The 12,917-nt window shown below is 44.1% G+C and overlaps 1 protein-coding gene across 4 annotated transcripts in view; it reads right to left on the bottom strand.

The window, feature by feature from the left end:
- Positions 1 to 8,947, bottom strand: part of LRRC4C (leucine rich repeat containing 4C) — a 3,131,096-nt gene extending 3,122,149 nt beyond the window's left edge. Inside the window, exon 1 of one of the 4 annotated variants that reach the window (XM_069221814.1) lies at positions 8,209 to 8,947. The gene's annotated coding sequence lies outside the window, so the exon portion shown is untranslated. The remainder of the gene's footprint in view (positions 1 to 8,208) is intronic. The other 3 variants (XM_069221813.1, XM_069221816.1, XM_069221815.1) reach the window with 3 other exon arrangements.
- Positions 8,948 to 12,917: the final 3,970 nt, after the last annotated feature.

Genomic DNA, 12,917 nt, shown 5'->3' with positions numbered 1-12,917 from the left:
CTAGGCCTGGGTGAAATGTAAACTATGCCAGAGAAATTTGTGTAACCTTGGGAATTTAGCATTAGGTTTGCTATGTGAAATTCCAGTAATTGCGCCCCTCATACCACTTCACAAATTTACGCATCATTGGTAGTGAAAATTTACAATGAAACGTGCCATGTCCAGTAAACGCAAACAACAGATTGTGAGAGGCTGATGTTCCTGGTGCTTTGTTTAAATGCATCCTCACTGTGACAATTGACCTATGAACACATTTAGTGTAATTATGTGAAATTTGCGCAAACGTATGCAGGAGCGAATGATGCAATGTTCACCCATACCGGTAACTTACAACAGATCATCTCTGGGCACACCCATTTATCAGGTCATGCATTTGATGTCATTTTCTCCAATCTAAAATTGAAGCACCTTCTCATTCAAAATATAAAATAAAATATCAACTAAAAGCGCACCAACCCACTATAACTTACAGACAGTGGAACAAACGAAACATGCAAGAGTTGAAATCACACCTAACAATCAAGAGGAAACAAACCCAGTTGAAAAACTCTATGAATAGGTGTCCTCAGCCTTTAACATATCAATCCAAAAAGCAACTTCAAAACAAGGCAAAAGCAGGAAGAATGCCTGTTGGATGAATGAAGAGCTCAAATAAACTGGAGGACAACTCTCAACGTGTCAATGAAGATGCTAAAGTCCAAGAACCCGCAAGACAAAATGTCTTTACATAGGCATGAGAGAATGTAAAAACCATACATATAGAAGGTCAAGAAATCCACTGTTCAAATCAAATCAACAATGCTGAATGCCCAGACAAGAAACTCCATAAATTCTTTAAGAACTTTGCAATACAGAGAGCTGTCAAACCTTCACTCAACTTATACAAGACTTCTGCAATAAACTAGCAATCCGTTATCTAAACAAAGCAGGCACACTGAATTGTTATCTAACAAACAAGAGAAATAGCTCCTTCTATTGTATATAGCCAACAACTATCACAGTAGATAGTCAAACTTGATCTTCAGCCTTCAAAAAGTTACAACCTCAGAGTTTAAAAACCTACTACAAGCTAGCAGCCCATCTGACTGCCTTTCAAAACACTGCCCTCCATACATTATTGAAAAGATCCTTTAAACAACATTAGCATCTATCTCAGTCAGAAATATTATCAACAACTTTTAAAACTTTCTTTGAAATATTAAACAAGGTACGCATATGCCCACTACTCAAGAAGAACATATGGAACCCTCCAGATCCTACCAGCTAAAGACTAATCTCCAATGTGTCTTTCTTTAGCAAATTTATGGAAAGAGCAGCCTTTCACCAGATCTCGGATTTCTTAGAAAGAAAATCAACTACTTTCAGAGTGGCAAGCGGGATTCTGCCCAGGAAGATGGACAGAATCTGCCCTAGTCACAATTTGGGATGACCTAAAACACAACTGACAAAACTTGTGTCGCTGCATTATTGCTCATGGACTTTTCTGCAGCTTTCGAAACAGTACTAGGCCTAGTAGATCTAAATTACGCTAGTGTTATTCATGCAATTTTTATGTTTTCCTTGCATAAATCTTGTTACACGAAAAACACAAAATGATGCCATTATGAAACTGTGTTATGCGCCATTCATGGTAAACATTTATCATGAAATGCACCATTCGTGATAAGAATTTACAGTGAACACGTGCGACAACAAGCACCAGGAGCTGCTGTTTGAGGTGTTTTGATAAATGCATCCTCATGCCAAAAATTGACATGAGGTTGCATTTTGCGCTAAAATATAGCAGAAAATGATGGATTTGCATTGTGCATAATTACTTGTAATTTCATGTACTTTTACTATAATTTTACGTAATTACACGAAAGCAAATTACAACAATTTAACATACCCCCCACACAGTACACTGTAACACATTACTTCTTAGACTGAATGGAAATTGTAAAGAATGCATCATCCTCAACTGGATCCCATCTTATCTAAACACAGGTCCTATCAGACATGACACACATACATGAAACTACTACCAAATGTTATCAATAGTTTCAAACTTACCTGCTACAAATACACAGGCGATTCACAGATAATTCTCAGAGTGGAAAACTGTAAGAACCTCGGGACATAAAAACTTAACACCTGTCTCAGAGCCATAGATCAATGAATAATGTGGAATCGCCTCAAGCTGAATGCTTCCAACAATAAGAAACTGAACTACAGTGACTGCAAAACTATGACCTTTCATCTTTCTGGCGAGATGAAGTGGGACCTCCACCAAAAATTATGATAAATGTACAAAAATATCTGAATCATCTTTGGCTCTAGACTTTCTATGAATACTCCAGTGGGCAGGCTGTCCCACTGAGCATTTTATACAATGAAAACACTTAGACATATCTTTCTAAATCTTGAATTTCCTCAGAATCTACAAGCAACATCACTCGCCATAGACACTAGTGCCGCAGTACCCCGCCCCAACCTCTAAATACCATGCTGGACTTCAGATGGTGAATGAGCAATAAAGATGCATGTACATTTTGTTTCTGTCCTGTCACAATATCTGTCTTTACTATGTGTTCAAAGACAATGTCTTCTGACAAATTGCTGCTCATTCTTTTAATATGGAGCTCAGAGATTACTTTTCTTTCTCGACAAAGTTAGAGGATTTTGAAAAGTGAACTATATGACAACCTTGCTTGCATCAGGAAATATAAAAAAAATGCAGTAGATCTAGGAGGTCGGTTTTTTAACACACAACAACATTTGAATAACTGTAAATTAACTGTACAAGAATTTATAAATATATAAGCAGTTAGGAAAACTCAAATGAAGCACATTTTTTATTGTAGTTTTCAAGTGTGATGGAAACAAAGTTTTCAATAAGATCAAAACAAGCCAAGACACTCTACCTGGAAATGTACAAATGGTAAATATTTGCAGAAAAACTGGATGTCGGTGCATATTTTCTGGCAATTTCAATGGAAAATCTGCTGTCTATCAACAACAGTGTACTACCATACCATGCTTTAGTGATATATTTGGGACATTCTGGTCCATATGCACCACAGGCTACATACCACACTCTTATCACTCTTCTGATGAATGGGTGTGGCTCATTGGCCACACTTGCTCCTTATGTGACATTTGGATTTTTCACAAAACTATGACTTCAGTGAGGTAACACTGACGACAGCACCCCATTCTTATATTCGTTCCAGCACCGCTGTCAGGCATCTTCTCCAGACATGACTTGGATATCGCACTATAGCACACACTCCACTCTCAACTATCAGAAGGCTGCAAAGAGTCCAAAACTCAGACGCAAAACTACTCCTAAATGTAAAAATATGAACCCACATTTCTCTGATCCTGAAGGTGCCATGCTGGCTCTCAATAACAAGAAGAGCCTCTCAAATTACTGGGCTTCACCCAAAGAGCTATTATTGGCAAAGAACCAGAATTCATTCAAGTAAAAAAAAAAAAAGAATCACAAACTATTCCCAACTCAGGAACTTATGTTCCAGGCTGGCACTCTGCCTAATAATTCCTGTTCATGGGAAAAACAACTAATGGTAGAATTACTCTCTCCATGCAAACAGAAAAACTTCGGAATTCCCCACCTGTAAAGATTAGAGCCACTGAGAATCACTTAGGGTTCAGAAGGGTTACTAAGACCTGGTCATTCCCAAAGTGGTCCAACAAAGAATCCACACATTCTCATTTCCTGCCCAAGGGACACTCAAAGATCAAGGAGGTGCTAAATCAGCAGAATACCTTTGCAAACAACAAGTAATGCCAGAGAGCACCACACCCCCTTAGAAACTCAACACACAAGCATCTATCTGAAACAAACACACTGCGGTATGATCAATACAACCCCCATTGATTGTCCACTGCTCCAAATCTCAACAGGCATACCTTGCAAACAACTATCTAGACATACTACATAGGTCAGTACTCCATATGAAAAAACACGCGTGTCAAACAATGTCAACATTGTTCAATCTCTATGTAAAAGGAGCAGACTGTATCAATACCATCAAAAACCAAACAGAGCAAGCGACAGAACAACTTTTATCACCTGCCCACAGGGATTCAACTATCAGCCTGTCTCCTTTATACTTCCTCAGATTGCATCCTATCTCAACATTACAAAAAGCCCTCTGTGAAAATAACCTGGTTTATAGAGGGAGTATTCTCTCTCCTGCCTTTATCTTCGAATGATGTTCTCCCAAGGCTGCATCCTCTGCATGCCTTAGTGCCTTTGAGCGTACCCTACCCTTTCACATGCCTGCCGCCTTAGTCTCCGCTATACCTCAGTAAACTAACTGTACCCCTCTTCCAATACTTAACTCTCCTTCTGATTTACTAGCCCTGTAATACCTAGCCTTTTCTAACCTAGCTACTCATCCTGCTCAAGTATATTACAACCTCCCCTTCTGTGTAACCTCTCCCTGCTATCCCTCAATATCCAACCTCCTCCGGCCTATTTCCTCACCCTTCTTTTCCACTTACATGAACTCACTCTAATAATCACTCCTAACTCCTATTAACGTATTACCTCATCAGTTGAACAGGGAGGAGATACTTAAGTTTCCTTGGAGACTAAAGCTAACCCATAAACAACTAATTCACAACACAAGGAAATAATCACTCAACTAACCACTTACTTTGTGGTTGCGGAGTAGGGTTTTACCCATCATAGCACACTTCAGTGCCTCGTCAGGGGGAATAAGCGCTAAATAAATGCAATTACAATAGAAGACAACAGACAAACTGCGCAGCAAGTGTGTGCTCAGCAATGATAGGTGGCCGACCTGTGACCTCACACACATCTCATGACCATGACCCTACATTGCAGTGCTTGGAAAGGCATTGGAAACAATGTGCAGTGGTGTAACAATACTTGTGCCCCCCACCCCCCACCCAAAAGTACATGGATGGCCCCGCTCCCCGGCCCACCACCTACCACTTTTGCTGAAGGACTACCCTGAAACTCCCTTCCCTCGGCGCTGCGGGGGCTTATGTTACGCCACTGACCATGTGAACTAAGAATCGAGGTAATACTCGCGAATATTCTGAAATATTAATTTAATATCAAATCATCAAACATCGGGTCAAAAAGTGTGTGCGTCAGCAGCACGTGTTCGCAGTTACATTGATGCACCAGTGGTGTAACGAAACTTGAGGGGGGCCTGCAAAATACATGAGGGGGGGCCTGGAGCTCGGGGGGCTCCCTGCGGGGGCCTTTGTTACGCAACTGGGATGCACGTGTATTTTTGGATCTATGTTCCTTGCTTGTAAAGCCTTTGTTGGGAATACAAATACGCATGCGTAGGTGGCGACAGTAAACACAAGCGAATTAACGACTGCGCGCCACAACGTGTCTTAATAGCGCTCAACAATGCGTCTAAACAGCCCGTATCCTCTTTCTGCAAAGTCTGGAATGAGCAATCTTCGCGCCAGCAAACAATGTGATATTGAGTTCAAGTCACTGCCTAGTGAGGAGAGGCTAGATTCAGTCACACGTGGGCACTGAAGAGCCACGGGAAACACACGATCCAAAGCTCTGTGCCATATATAAACACATGAATTCATGACACATGACACGTACAGCTGCCATTGGTGCAGCAGGTGCAGTGGCACCGGGACCCAGAGCCCTGAGCGGCCCATGAACCCATAAGGTTGCTGTATTTGACTTCCCCAAAGGCAGTCAAAAGGGTCATGTTCCCTCCTTGTTCCTGGGCCTATGTCAGCCTATCTACGCTGCTGATAAAGGGGCGTGGAAGATATGCCCTGTCATTGCTGTTCAATTCACCCATCTAAACAATGATTTCATTTAGCCATTCTTTGAAAAAACTGTTTTCGTCATATCTACCCACTTGGGTTCTTCTTTTCTTCCATCCATCACTCATTACGAAGTGGTCATTCATATCAGAATATTGATTCCTTCATCCGTTCTTGAAGTTTCAGTCGTCCATTCATGAGGGCCCCAGATTCAGTGTATTCATTCATTCATCCAAAGGGTTCCATTCACTTGCCTGTACTGATCAATCAGTGAGAATCCAGTCATCCTTCCACAGAGTCCATCTATGAGCTTACATTTATCTCCCTTCTAATTATGTTCATCTAAACTCACATGAAGTTCCATTCATCTAATTATTTATGCAGTTTAATCCAATCCATTCATCCATATGAGTACATCCATGCATACATGAAGTTCTATGCATTCATTCACCCTGGAGGTTCCATTCATCCATTCAGCCAGAAGGTCATCCATTCAGCCAGAAGGTTCAGTTCAAAGGACAAGTGTCATCAATCGATCTGTAAGATATCTTTCTCCCTTCCATCAGATTTACTCACTCATTCATGAGGTTCCTTTCTTCCACTGATGACCACTCTTTAGCATCCTTTGAACCATCCATGATATATTGTTAATCTATCATGCTGTTCTCTTACTCCCTCATAAAAGTACCTTCGTTCAGACGAGGTTCCATTCATCCCTCCATTCATCCATCCAAGAGCTTACAGACCCCCAGCTCATCTGTCCACCTTAAAGGTTCCACTCATCTATGAGGCTGTATTCATCTAACTAATGATGATCCTACCATATGGTTCCAGTCATCCATTAATGAAGTTTAATCCACACATCCATATGGTTCCACTCCTCCATTCATGAGCCTCCACTCATCCCTCAAGAAGTCCCGGTCATTCTTACAACTAGGAATTCTTTGAGATTTTAACTCATTCCTCTACGAGATGCAACTCATCTCTGCAAGAGGTTTCATTCATCTCTCTAAGAGGTTCTACTCATGCCACATTGAAGTTCCACTCATCTCTGAGTGAGGTTCCATTTATCCCTCCACGAGGTTCCATTCATCACTCTATGAGGTTCCCTCCAAGAAGTTCTACTCATGCCACCTTGAGGTTCCACTCATCTCTGCATGAGGATCCATTCATCCCATCATGAGGGACCATTCATCCCTCCATGAGGTTCTACTCATGCCACCTTGAGATTCCACGCATCTCAGCATGAGATTCCATTCATCCCTCCAAGAGGTTTTTACTCATACCACCTTGAGGTTCCACACATGAGATTCTGTTCACCCCTCCATAAGGTTGCACTCATTCCTCCAATATGATGCTTCAGTCATCCATGAGATACCACTGTCTCCGTGAGTCCACTTGTCCCCCCATGAGATTCCACTGACTCATGCCTCCGTTAGGTTCCACTCATGCCTCCATGAGGTTCTATTCATGCCTCATTGAGGTTCCATCCACCCCTCTGTGAGGTTCTATTCATGCCTCCTTGAGGTTTCTTTCATGCCTCTTTGAGGTACCATTCATCTGTCCCTGCAGCATGCATCATTGAGGTTCCATTCATCCCTCAAGAAGATGCGCCTCAAGAAGTCCCTCCATGAGGCTCGACTCATGCCTCTTTGAGGTTCCACTCATCCCTCCTCGAGGTTCCACTCATCCCTCCTCGAGGTTCTATTCATGCCTCAATGAGGTTCCTTTCATCCATGAATGTTTGAGAGTCTGCTACAAAGAGGTAATGGACACAGGAGAATTTGCTCACCTCGGTCACACACGCTCATGTCCCCTATATCCAATAGCTCCCTGAAGCGTAAATGAATGACTGCACCTAGCCACGTGGCTCTCTGGGTTCATCTATTAATTTAGCACCCAGGTGACCCACGCATACCGCGTCCGGCTCCTATTTGTGTTGGATGTTGCAGAAATGACAGCATCTTTATTCAGGTGGATGGATAGGTAAATGTAGCCTGATAAATACATGAACAGATGCATTCAGTAACTGCTTGCTGGCGCGAGAGATGCATTAAAGACTGTACAAAGAGCGCTTGCAAGACAGGCCGATACTAACCTTGGGTTCAGGCGCGTACCACAGATGACTGCGCCTGGATGTGCCTGCGCACCTGTGTCTGCCTGCGTGCACGCGTGAGTGAGGGCTAAATCTGCCTGCGTGCATGAGTCATGCGTGCCTCTGCGCCCACAGAGCCCCCCTGCACCCACGAGCCTTGCACTGCGAGAGGCTGGCGGGGGCGCCGGCACCGCACACATCCTTGGCACCGCACAGTGCGCACGGACACGCGTGCTCCAAGCAGGCGCGCACCACAATCTTCAGAGAGAGAGGGGTGGAAACGAACAATCTGATCCCAATAAACAGTCAGACACTGGACCACGGTCCCTTACCGTCTGGGGGTATCCCCGAGCAGGGCTTAGCCGCAGAAAACCAGGCGCTATCAGACTGTCGGTCCTTCCTGTGCAGTTAACGACCAGAAGGGGACATTAAAGCCCCCAGGTAAGGAAGGCTGCACAATTGGGCGAGAAGAGAGCCATTGTCCGGAGAAGCAGAAAAACTCAACCAAAACTAGAAGACGAAACCGATGAATGGAGGGTCGGAAAGGCGAAGGAGGCGCCGCTGCCTTCAGGGCGCTGCACCTGTCTCCGCCACAGATGGTCTCGGGACTGCCCCGGTGGGTGCCACGCACTGCTCACTGGGCGCCCGCCTCCTCCGGACCCCCTCGTCCCGGTGGCAAGGGGTGACTCCGAAACCGTCGGATTGACAACCGCAGTCCAGATAGAATCCCCGAACCGAGAGGAATGCGCATCCCACGCGCGGCGGGTGGGTGATGGCCAGCGGGGGTGGCTCGGGTCCCGCGGGAGGCTGTGGGTGCCACGGAGGCGGCTGGCGGCACTGGTCCCCTGGAGAGCCGGCCTGCTGCGCCTCCCTGCCCGCCTGCTGCCGTTCAGAGCCAGCCCCCGCTCCCCGCACACAGAATACTAATAGAGAGGCAGCCTTGGAGGCATTCCCGGCACCCTCCTCGGGCCCGACCTGCTCTGCCGGCGGTGCACCCCACTTAAAGCACCCGTACCCCTAGAGAGCGAGGCGGTCTCGCCAGCAGCACTCGCCGCCGCCCCCGCTCCACCCTCCAGCCCTCTCTGCGAGGGGAGGAAAGTTGCCTTTGCGCTCAAACAGGAGATCCCACTCGCCTTAATTTTCTTAAAGGAGCAAGCGCCCCCCCCCCCCCCCCCACCCCACCAAAATCTTCACCAGTCTCTCGTCTCCCCCCTCCCCATCCTATCCAGTCCCTTTCATGTCCTATCATAATACAGAAGCTATTTTTGTCCGGCCCTATCTTCCCTCTGTCCTGATGTCACATATTTTTAATCAATCGTGTGGTACATTTTTTATAGTCACCAACTTTTTAAAGAAGCCTTCTCTCAGGGAAGTTAGGCAAGTCCCACGCATCCTTGTTTAATCTTTTGTCTTCTGGTACTTGTAGTCAGAGACTAACTACGAGTCCCAAAACTGTTCACAACAGCCCCAAGTGAACTTGTATTCCTGGCCGGTAGCAACCTGAGAATTATCGATGAACCTACGAGGGTGCAAGTGTTCTCCTGACGTGGTGGACGAGCATGCTTGTTACTTCACCAAAGTGCCAGGGTAGCGGAAGTGACATCACAAATACCTCTGTGACATCACAGGAAATTATGTCACTTGACAGCATAACAAGAGCACAATTAATATAATAACATAGGTAACACAACTAAATGTCTTTTGCAGATAGGGCCTGAATTGTAATGATAATGCGGACATGATATGACCAGTAAACATTAAGCATTTCTGTTTTTTTGGAGGCTATAGCGCCATGAAATGCAGAAAAAAGGTAGGAACCAACACATATTTGTACACCAACTGCCCATGATGTAATGGTTCCCGTAGTGTACACCAAAGAGACAAAAATGCATTGAAACATCATGGGGAAGTGTTTTAAAAAAGATAAACTTAGTTCCAATGCCCATCTGTATTAACTTATATGGGCCATATGTTGAATGTGGACTAGCTGTTGGCTTACAGCATGGGTACTCACAAACTTTTTCTCGGGGGCCAAAATTGCAGTATGGTTTGCGGCCGAGGGCCGCACTGAAGTGACAGCAGGAGGGGGGGCTTAGAGGGGGATGGGGCTTAGAGGGGGAACAACCACCCGCCCCCTTTTTCAAAACATTGCTAAACAATGCTGCATTTTGAATCCAGGTATAACTACACACCTACAAAGAGGACATTTTGAATTTTTTTTTTATTGTCAGACAATAGTAATCTTAAGAGGCATGGCATGGTAATCCTTGTGAACAGGATATTCAGCACAGGCACAATGCAGCACAGTTTTCTCTGAGTCTGGAAAATAGGTATGTCAAAGGAAGACATACTAAGAACTTATTTTGCACTTCATGTCTCTTATTAGTGTTCTGTAATCTGGTATTATGTCTGAAACGGCAAGCCTTAAGAGCTGATCCAGATGTAAGTCTGTTATCTTATTTCTGAATTTACTCTTCAAAAGTCCCATTGTGGAAAACGAACTTTCGCAAACATATGTTGACCCAAACATACAAATTATTTTCTGGGCCACTGTAAAAAGAACAGGAAATTTGTCAGAAGGCACAGTGTTTCAGAATTCTTCTGGTGCCTGCCCCAAAAAAGATGCTTCGAAAGCTGAGTTGTGCTGCATGTCTATCAGCTCCATTTGTGCTTGCGGTCTTTTCAAGCCAATAAGTTCAACAGCATCAAGATTTCGTGCACTCACCATCCAGGGGCTTTCAACCAGCCTGAAAAGGGGGGTGAGGGTTCTGAATTGAGAAAATCGCCTTTTGATCTCCCCAGAAATTTCCTCAAGACATGCACCAAGATTTAGCGTTGGCAGCATTTCTTGTGCATTTGGAAACCTCTGAGTCACAGCCAACAGTTTTGGAAAGTGGGTGAAGTCAGCAACATCCAGTTGTTCTTTGAATAGCACAAGCTTACTTTCAAATGAGTAAATACAATTCATCATGGACCACACAAGCTGTTGTTTGCCTTGCAGCGTCAAATTAAGAGCATTGAAGTGTGCAAATAGATCTGAAAGAAAATGGAGCATTAAAAGCCATTTCATATCCTTTAGTTCTGGGAATGTTTGACCTCTGCTGTTTGTAAAGTGTTCAATTTCAGGAAGCAAAGCAATGAACCGCTCCAGAACTTTCCCTTTGCTTAGCCATTGCACTTCAGTGTGCATCAAGAGGTCTGTATATTCAGCTTCAGAATCCTGCAGCATAGCCTTAAAAAGTCTATGGTTAAGGGCTTTGGCACAAATAAAATTAACAATTTTCACTGCAAGTTTTAGGACCTTATTCAGTTCTCCATGCTTTAATTTTGCACACAGAACTTCCTGATGAATAATTCAGTGGTAGTCTATTACAGGCTGTCCAGTGAGCTTCTTTTTAAGCAAAGATACAAAGCCTCTGTCATGGCCTACCATAGCAGGAGCGTCATCTGTTGTGATGCTAACAAGACTGTCCAGTGGTATGTGATGTGTTTCGAAGTAGTTGCAGATACTGTCCAGAATATCTTCTCCTCTTGTGTGCCCGTGCAGTGGTAGAAGGCACAGGAGCTCTTCTTTGCGATGAAGCGATTGGTCCAAATACCTCACCCAAACTAATAACTGGGCCACATCGCCTATATCTGTGGACTCATCCATGGCAAAGCTGAAGAACGGTGACTCTCTGACAGCTTTGATCACCTGCTCCTGGATATTTTCACCCATTGCCTCTATTCTGCGTGCACAAGTGGAATCCGATAGCTGTAATGCACCAATTTCTTTTAAAATGCTGGATTTGTTGCTATAGTTTTCAAACAAAATTTCAGCTGCTGAAAGGAAAAATTTCTTCACCAGCTCTGCCTCCGTGAATGGCTTCTTATGTTTGGCAAGCAGGTAGCATATTTTGAATGATGCTTCTGTAACAGCCCCAGATTCCTTCATTTGGCAAAGGAAGAGCTTCTGCTGGGAAAGAAGTGTTTGCTTTAACGATGCCACTTTTGCTGAACGCAGTTGTGAGTGCAATGGGAAGTTCTCACTATAACTTGCGTGTCGAGTTTTGTAGTGCCGTTCCAGGTTATATCTCTTAAGAACATTTACTTTCTCTTTGCAAGGCAAACAGGTAGCTTTCTCCTTTGGCCATTCAACAAACAAGTACTCTTCTTCCCATGCTGCCTGGAATGATCTGTGTTCACTCTGTATGGATCTGGGTTGTTTGCAAGGCTTGGTAACTGGACTGTAGGCCATTGGTCTCAGCGAGTTTGTGCAATGATTTTCAAGGGTCAGGAATCAGATTTTCCCCTCACAGCCAAAGGACCGACACCACTTCACGACGGACAATACTTCACGAGCGACCGATGGACCGACACCGCCTCACGACCAATGGACCAACACTGCGTCTCGCTACAGACCTCTGTGCACAACAGCAAAGTAATATAAAGTGATGTGTAAAAGGAAACAAAGCATACCGTGATCTAACAATTGGCAACACACATGCTGGCCTTTGCCGATTCCCAGAGAACCATGTTATAAAAAGTATTTTTTGCAATTATGCTTGCAACCTGCTAGGCATACTAGAATGATAATGAGGTCAATGAATGGTATACGGGCCCCTTTTTAGAGACTGTTTTTTTTCAGCATGCTGGGTCACACAGCAATAGAAATCAACTGTGCACAAAATGCCAGGGGCCATATAAAAAAAAAGTGTATTATTGTAAGACATTTTCAACAGCCCTGGCTCTAGTAGTATATTCCTACACTAATCACAAGAGCCAAATGGGAATGTTCCAGAGTATATCCCTATCCTAATCACAAGAGACATTTAATTAGATGCAGCAGCCATTTATCAACCGCACCCCTGGGAGGAGGAGTAAGCTGAAGGTGTTTGCCCATCACACAAAGTGTACCCCACTGGACACTTCACAAATGGTTTGATTTATATTGGGATTGTCATCTGATTTTTGGTAGCTTTCATGGGTGGGTGGTTTCTCTCTGGCTGTACTGGGTTGGTGGGTATGGGTTATAAAAGTAAGCATTATTGTTTGGAGGTTG

The sequence above is a fragment of the Pleurodeles waltl genome, chromosome 3_1, assembly GCF_031143425.1.
Source record: "Pleurodeles waltl isolate 20211129_DDA chromosome 3_1, aPleWal1.hap1.20221129, whole genome shotgun sequence".
Lineage (NCBI taxonomy): Eukaryota > Metazoa > Chordata > Amphibia > Caudata > Salamandridae > Pleurodeles > Pleurodeles waltl.
The sequence above is the reverse complement of the archived record's forward strand: the minus strand, read 5'-3'. Positions and strand labels throughout refer to the sequence as shown.